The sequence below is a fragment of the Crocodylus porosus genome, unplaced genomic scaffold, assembly GCF_001723895.1.
Source record: "Crocodylus porosus isolate Cpor-Errol unplaced genomic scaffold, CroPor_comp1, whole genome shotgun sequence".
NCBI lineage: Eukaryota > Metazoa > Chordata > Crocodylia > Crocodylidae > Crocodylus > Crocodylus porosus.
Window position 1 is genome coordinate 28118984 of NW_017728913.1, and position 8658 is coordinate 28127641.

General features: G+C 42.3%; 1 long non-coding RNA gene across 1 annotated transcript in view; it reads right to left on the reverse strand.

The window, feature by feature from the left end:
• The window catches only part of LOC109309826, a 7472-nt gene extending 5228 nt beyond the window's left edge, over positions 1-2244 (reverse strand). The window contains exon 1 of the long non-coding RNA XR_002101068.1: positions 2112-2244. This is a non-coding gene — a long non-coding RNA (uncharacterized LOC109309826). The remainder of the gene's footprint in view (positions 1-2111) is intronic.
• Positions 2245-8658: the final 6414 nt, after the last annotated feature.

Below are 8658 nucleotides of genomic sequence, written 5' to 3' on the forward strand. Positions count from 1 at the left end.
AAGTCTTCAGGAGGCCCATGACAGAGGCTCAATGGCTCCGCACTCCGATAACGAGGGGTAAGCCCTCTCACTAATGGCCTTCTGCCCACGCAGGAGACTGGGGAGCAAAAATGCAACCCTCCCTCCCCAACCCCAAGGAAATTCTGAGCAACACACTAGGTGGCAGCCCACTACCCCACTATAGAGCTGCAGCCCCATTGCACATAATTACTCCCAAACACTACACCAAAATTTAGGGTTGGTCAATAGAGCTTGTATTCTGTACCCGGAGTGGAGCAGATATTCTTGTAGACCCTTTTGGACGTAATATCTATTACTTGGTGCCCACCCAGGCTCTGTATGAGGTGGTCCCATTCCATCTTTATTCCTATGATAGCTTGCTTTAAAAGGAGAAAAGTATTTCCAATAGCTATAAATAAAATTAATAAAAACATCTTCAATAATTTGTGTATGCTGCTTTTAAAGCTGTACAGCATTAGGTAGTTTCTAGTAATATTATGAACACAATGCAACAATTACATTGATCAATATAGCAGGCCATTAGGCAAAATATCCTAAATTTGAGGACAAAGTAGCTAATGTTAACTATAGTGGTGAAAACTCCCATAGAGATTTCTGATTCAAGTGTTATACCAGGCACCATTTAACCTACTTAGCTGACTATGCACTCCTGAAAATACCTGAAATGCTCTTTTGCTGTGGTTGCTAGGCAGGTTAGCGATAGACCTTTCCATGAGGTTCGGTTATGGTAAGTCCCACAATACAATGTGCAGTAATGGGTCACCACAGATGATATCTTAACTTGCATCCTGCATTTGAAAGAGTTGTTCTGATACAACAGCCAGAATAGAGTGACTGAGTACAGAACTCATATGAGGACTGTATTGCTTTGATTCTGTCTCTCGTTTCTCTAAACGAAGTAGTAGAGCACTACTTAGGTATAGGTCGCCTAAAGTTAGAATGGACAATGCAGTTAAAAATAATTTTTCACTTACAGAGCATGCAAGTAGCTATTTACCAAGGTCTTTTTCCAACTGCAATTTCTTTAACTGAATGTACATCTCCCCAGTGAAAGAAAGACATCCCTCGAGGCAATATTTCTTCTCTCTCATCTGTCTATTGTGACACACACAGACACCCTAAAACCTTACAATAAGATGCCTTTAAAATTATGACAGTATTTACTCAACTAAACAATGTTAAAGTGTTTTTCCTAAATCAGTTCATTTCCCTATATAAATAATTCTCAATGTGTAAACAGTCTCCTGGCCATTACTGTACTAAGAAAGGAAGTGTTATAAATATAACCTTACAGTTTTATATAAGAGCATAAGGATCTTAAGGAAGATGGAAAAACACAAATGCCTTAAACAGCAATGGTTGCAGAGATTTTGCCCAAGGGCACTAATATGATTTATGCAGTGTTTTCACTGAGCTTTAGTCAGTCCCTTCCTTCATAATGTACTTGAGGCTAGTGATAATTTATAGACACTAAAAGAACATTTGTCTTCCTATGACTGTGTTTGCTCACTTTATGGTACAGAAGGATGTGTCAATTTACTATAACTTGTCAGTGAAAGAATAAATTTACCTATATATCATTATAGGTAAATAAATCTAAAAGCTTATATAACCTAAGGTATAATACCTAAGGTATAGGTATAACGTTTTAGTGGTAAGATATTATAGTTTTTCCAAAACCCTCCCAACAGTGCTAGTTCATGCGTTCTGAACAGAAGTGTTCTGAACTAAAGGCCTTGAAGATCATAAATATTTATGACCTGATATCCTAATAATCTGTGAAGTTTTGTTTCCAGTTCTCAGTACCAAAGACTAAATTTTAGAATTGAGTACTGTCTCTATTACTGTCATTTCACTATTCCAATTGCGCAGGAATAAAAGACCAAAGGAAACGGAGCAACAAAGTACATTTATTTTTAAAAATACAGTTTTACACCTTATTTCCTTATTGCAACTAGCATTTCTGAAGCACGCAGGTATTGGTGAAAAAGAATAGAAAAGGCATGTTTTATAAAATAAGGTGGGTAAAGGAGAAAGATGTTGTCTCTAGAACATACAAAAAACACATACTTTCCACTTTCCCTCCTTACCAGCCTCCTTCAGTCACTCCTCTGGAAAAAAAAGTAAAATATTATAGATCCACAGGCATAAACACTCTAAAGCATTCTCTGGCTCTACTCAAGATAGGTGTGGGGAAGGTATAGGGATGTTCTGGAGGTAGGGATCCCTAGAGGGATGACTAACACAAAGAAAAAACAAAACAAAAAACCACATATTAGCATTTTATGAGCTCCCATTAAGAAAAATTTTAAAATCTGAATGTTTCCCATTTTTTTCACCTGCTCTTACAACATGATAAACAGAAAGCGAGAGGACTATGAGCTATATTCATTTCCACTGCCTGAGATGAACATATATGAATATAAACACAAGAGAACTAAGAACATGAAAAAGTGTTATGGTTATTAATAAGACAGTACCTTAACATAGATAAGGCAGCACCTTAAAATAACAGACTTTCCCCTTGTTCTGCATGATTTTGCTTTCTTGCTTCTACTGGCAAACAGTATTCATGCTTTTGATTTCTGCCTTTGAATAAATATTTCAGGCAGTTTGGTAAACATGAAAGCTTTATTTCATGCAAGCTATAAGAAAGCTTTTAGGTTCTACTTTCTTATGCAACATCCAGAATTTCAGTATTCTTAATGTTTATTCTTACAGTCAAGTTTGCATTTCAGCATAGTCTTTATTCTTTCCAAGTCTCCTTCCCTGCTGCCCTTTATCCTTGGAATTCAAATGTTGAATGTCCCTTCTTTCTAATCACCCCTTAAAACCAGTACTTCTGAAAGCCTGTCAGTAATTATCTCTGGGACATGTATACTGCATCAAATTTTCAGTGTTTCCAGCTACAATATGTGAGCCAAATTCATTTTTGGTGCAACTCCCAGCTTTTATACCAGGGATGGATGTGATCCCAGGGCTAGAGACAAACATTACACATAAACCAGTTTAAGAAATCAGAAATTGGTTTAAACCTGTAACAGAACATAAGTTCAGTGCACATAAACCAGTTTCAAAATGAGCAAAACTGGTTTGAGATAAACCTGGTTGACTGCAGTATCAGACTTAACTGATTCAGCTCAAACTGGTGTATGCAATGTCTGTCTCAGACCCCTTCTTGGTTTAAGTTAAACCAGAGTCTCCCAGTATACCAGCATGCCCTCTAGACTGGGCTCTCCACTCAGGTGGGGCAGAGCTGGCCCCACCACTCTGCTTTCTAACCTGAGCAGGGGTGGGTACATGGAAAGACACTGCCAGCTGGCATGGCCCCATTAAGGCAAAGTGGGTGGGGAGGGGGTTAATTCTTCCCTCCTTCTCCTCCCCCCCACTGCAGCTGGGGTCTGCCTGTCTGCCAGGGAGCAGCAGAGGTGGAGGGGTGGCCAAGGCTGGCAGACCCCAGGTGAGGTCCCAGGGGGCAGAAGGGGCAAAGGGAGGAATTAAACCCATGCCTGCCCTCTTCACCTTAACAGGGCCATGCCAGGATGGTGTCTGGCCATGTCCTGCTGCTGGAGCAGTGATGGGATGGGAAAGGGCAGCAGTCTCTGTCAGACTGCACAGAAGAGGGTTTATTTTCTCCCCCTTCTCTGTCTAACCAGCAGGGACCACAGCTGTTCCAGCATGACCCCATTAAGTCTAAGGGGGCAGAGAGAGAGTTAATTCTCATTCCTCCCACTGGGGGACTGCAGCTGGGGCAGAGTAGTCCCCCCTTCTCCCTGTCCCCCCACCACAGGGTGGGGACGGGGGCTCTGTGTGGGGCTGCCCAGCCCCAGAGGAGGACTCTTCCCCTTCCCATTCCCCTTCCCCTGTGGGGCAGGGAGGGTTCTGTTTGCTGCTGGGGGAACTCGTCACCCTCCTCCTCCCCTACACCCCTGCTACCATGGGGATGGAAGAGGGGCTCTGTGCAGGACTGTTCTTCAGCTAAAGCAGAAAAGACATAAGACACACAAAAATGGCACTTCAGAGAGTTATAATGAGTAATTATCACAGCTAAGAAACAAAAACCATTTAGTTCCACCCCAAAATGTAGCCCTTAGTGACTCGCTAGGTCTCAGGAAGGTAAAACCTTTTTGAAAAAAAGACGGGGAGTCAGTAACAGTAGTGGCACAGATTTTTTGTAGTATAGATGCAGCTTAAACTTTTGCTTCACAATTTCACCACTGTCGACCTCTCTGTAATAGCTGATCTCCATCCTAAATTCTCAGGAGGTCAGAAAGAAAATACACAATTCCATGCTAGGGAAAAAAGAAAAAAAATAAATGGACCAGTGAGAGGGAAAAGGAGAAGTGAGTTGCCTGGTGCTAGAAAAATCACATTATTTTTTGGTGGGAGAGGCAGGTGGTGTTTGGAAGGAAGAGACATAATATATTTTAAAGGGTGTCCTTTCCTTTCTCTTTAGCTTTTCAGTGCAGGTCAGTAAAGAAAAAGACTTGGCTTGTCTACAGAGCTGTAAGGCTAAGGTCAAACAAACAGTTTTGTGCATTGTTTTCTACATTAGTATGCCCAATGGTAGCAGTCCAAAAGCATTATTCTGATCCTTGTATGGAAGAAGCTTAAAAGGAGTTGCTAACTATAGTTAGTGTCTTTACCCCTTTATCAAAGCTGTGTAACTAAAACCCTGATATTGCTGAGAAGTACCTTGGAGAGGGCTTTAATATGAACTGTTATCTGTTTATAGAGAACATGTTCAAAAGGCATGTCCATATATATTAAAATATATATTAGTCTCATAGCCATTGCAATTTATGCTGGTATCAGAGGTAACTAATAGGAGGGGCAGAAGGGTGTCATCCTGAACTGCTGAAGAACAACAAATTGAACTGGATGGATTTTATATCTACCATGTAAGTGAAATCCAGAAAGGGTCAGGGGTGATTCTTCTGTGTCTATTTTATTTCTGAGCTATACATGACAATAAAATGAAAGATCCATTTCCAACACAGTATTACTGATAGATGCCAAATTTCCATATTCTTGTGCTATAGAACTTGCATAGTATCTCCTTTTAAAGTAGGGATTAATCAGCTTCCGGGCTGGTTAAATACTTATGAAAGTGTTCTGACCATTCATTCAAATGCTCAAGTGGCTGATTTTAGGTAAAAGAGTACTGATATGAGTTAATCACACATTTGTACAAACAAATTTGTTGTACTGACTGCCTAAGGAATAGGATTATTAAAGGAATATATAAGTAGCTATAAATGGGATATTTGGGTACAAATAAATGTATTTGGGATTTGTTGTTCAATATTTTGTTTTCAAATATTAATAAAAAAAACATACTGGACTTGTTAAACTAATTAGTTCATACAAATTTATATTTATTCACTGGTTATTTTATGACTTGGGTTCTCTTCCTGCTCCAATCCCTTGGCCTCATCTGAAAATTCAGACTGCAAGGTACTCTGGATTTAACAAAACAAAAAAACAAGTCAGAAACAAGTCTATGGCCATGGACCTTTGTTCACATCTGTCTTTTTTATACCAAGACTCATTCTGAGGATTGGAACAGGGACCACTATTATGCCATTATGTCCCTTAACATACCTTTTATGCTAAGGGAATCCTCCTATGGCTAGAGAAGATGACTTCGCATGTAGAGTCCATCAATGTTAAAATGTGTCAATCTACAATCTAAAATGTAGAACTAGACCTAATCTATTTTAGTTCTAAATAGCACTGAAATTCCTCAGGCTAGGTTTCCCAGTTCATGACTACCTTCCTAGTGAAAGCTTCACAGGAGGCTATATTCCTTCTAGGTCCAACAACCCCTCTCCAACAACCATTTTATCTTTATACTGCATAATCTGTCCTGCAAAGGCTGAGTCTCATTTGAGACCAAAGAGGTGAGGAATATCTTAAAAGAATGGTTAAATCACTGTAGCTCAAAGTGATGGGATTTCCAAAAGAAGAATGCATTATGATTATAGGATTCATTATCATCAGTCTCAGCATCCCCAAATTGTTAAAGGACTCTAGGTTTCAAGGTGGCAAAAGCAAAGAAAGATCCAGGCCTACAGTTCAGTCGTTATCCCCACTCTCCTTGACATATGTGAAACATAGGTGACCACATTGTCATCTCAAGAGCCAAAAGAGCTATCACCAAAAATGTATCCAAAAAATCCTCTGCATAAAAAGGGAAGGTTACCATACAAAACACCATAATCCTTACTAAAGCCAATATTACCAGCATTGTGTCAGAGATATTCAAGCACCAACTTCGCTGAACTAGACATCATAGTGGATGCCCAATTCTTGACTCCCAAAACAAGTGCTCTACTCCCAACTTAGTTGTGGCCCAAGATCTAGTGGGGGCCAAAGGAAATGCTACAAGGACTCATTGATGGCATACCTGAAGAAAATGAATGCAAGCATCAAGAACTGGGAGGAGCTGATTGCTAACCAACTGCATTGGTCCTGCAACCTCCACCAAGCATCAGCCTGCTTCAAGGGTGGACAACTGGAGACCCTCTGGGTTAAAATCCATGGGGAACATGACACAGGGGACACAATAGTGGGAATCTACTACAGGCCTCCCACCTAAAGTCTAGAGCTTGACCAGGAGTTCTCCCGGGAACTGGCTGAGGCTGCATGCTCCAGGATCATGGTTGTCATGGGTGACTTCAATTACCTGGACATCTCATGGGAAGATCACTCTGCCAAATCCAAGCAGTCGCAAAGCTTCCTCTTGTGCATGGATGACCTCTACCTGAATCAAGAAGTCTATGGGCCAATGAAAGGTAAAGCACTGCTTGACCTGGTACTGGCTACTGGGGATGACCTAGCGATCAATGGGAAGCTGGGTGACAGTGACCACGAGCTGATCACCTTCACCATCCGCCGTAAAGCTGGCAAGTCAGTCAGCAACACAGAAGTCCCTGACTTCATGAAAGCTGACTTTGACAAGCTCAGGAGGCTTGTCAGTGAGGTCCTAAGGAACCACAAGCCCAGAGAGAGGGGAGTTCAAGAAGAGTGGTTGCTCCTCAAGGGAGTGATCCTCAATGCACAAGCCAATTCTATTCCATCTTGGAGGAAATGCAGCAAGACAGTACAGCAGCTCCCCTGGCTCTCCAGGGATGTAGCAGACCTCCTGAGGCTAAAAAGAAAGGCCTACAAAAGGATGGAGGATGGGATTCACCTCCAAGGAGGATTATCCTGCACTGCTCCGGTCCTGCAGGGAGCAAACCAGGAAAGCCAAGGCTGTAACTGAACTCCAACTAGCTTTGAGCATCAAGGACAATAAAAAGTCATTTTCCAGACATGTGGGGAGCTGGGGGAAAAGCAAGGGCAACATTGGACCCCTGCTGAACCAGATGGGGCAACTGACGCCCAGGAAAAAGCCAACCTATTAAATGGCTACTTTGTGTCGGTCTTTCATCAGTTCCATGGGACGCCCATGCCTGCTATGGGACACGGAGGTCTGGATGAGGGAGATCCCCTGCCCTCCACTAACGCTGACCTCTTGAACGAACACCTTGAGAAGCTGGACACCTTCAAGTCAGCCAGCCCTGACAATCTATACCCCAGGATACTCAAGGAGCTGGCTAGCATCATAGCTCAGTCTCTGGCATGGATCTTTGAAAATTCCTGGCACTCTGGTGTAGTGCCCGAAGACTGGAAGAAGGCCAATGTGGTGCCGATCTTCAAGAAAGGGAGGAAAGTGGATCCTGCTAACTATAGGCCTATCAGCCTGACTTCTATCCTGGGGAAGATCTTAGAAAAGTTTATTAAAGAGGCCATCCTTAAATAGACTGGTCAACTCCAACATCCTAAGGGATAGCCAGCACGGGTTTGTTGCGGGTAGGTCTTGCTTGACCAATCTCATTTTCTTCTATGACCAGGTGACTTATCACCTGGACAAGGGAAAAAGAGATTGATGTCATATATCTTAACTTCAAAAAAGCCTTCGATCTGGTATCCCATGATCACCTCTTGGCAAAACTGGCCAATTGTGGCCTTGGGTCCACCACAGTCCACTGGCTGGGAAATTGGATCCCTTGTCAGACCCAGAGGGTAGTAATTGATGGAAGTCAATCATCACGGTGCCCCGTCACCAGTGGGGTCCCTCAAGGCTCTGTCCTTGGACCCATATTCTTCAACATCTTCATTAATGATGTAGACACTGGAGTCAGGAGCGGACTGGCTAAGTTCGCCGATAACATCAAACTTTGGGGTAAAGCATCCACATTAGAAGACAGGAGGGTGATCCAGGTTGACCTGGACAGGCTCAGCAAATGGGCAGATGAGAACCTGATGGTGTTTAACACCGAAAAATGCAAGGATCTCCACTTTGGGAAGAAAAACATGCAGCATCCTTAGAGGCTCAGCAGCTAGTCTATACTGACTAGCACTAAGAAAGATATTTGGGGGTCATGATTGACCACAAGATGAACATGAGCCTGCAATGTGATGCTGCAGCTAGTAAAGCAACCAAAATGCTGGCTTGCATCCATAGATGCTTCTCAAGCTGGAGTACTGTGTCCAGTTTTGGGCTCCACAATTCAAAAAGGATGTGGAGAAGCTTGAGAGAGTCCAGAGAAGAGCCACACACATGATCAGCAGTCAGGAAAACAGACCTTA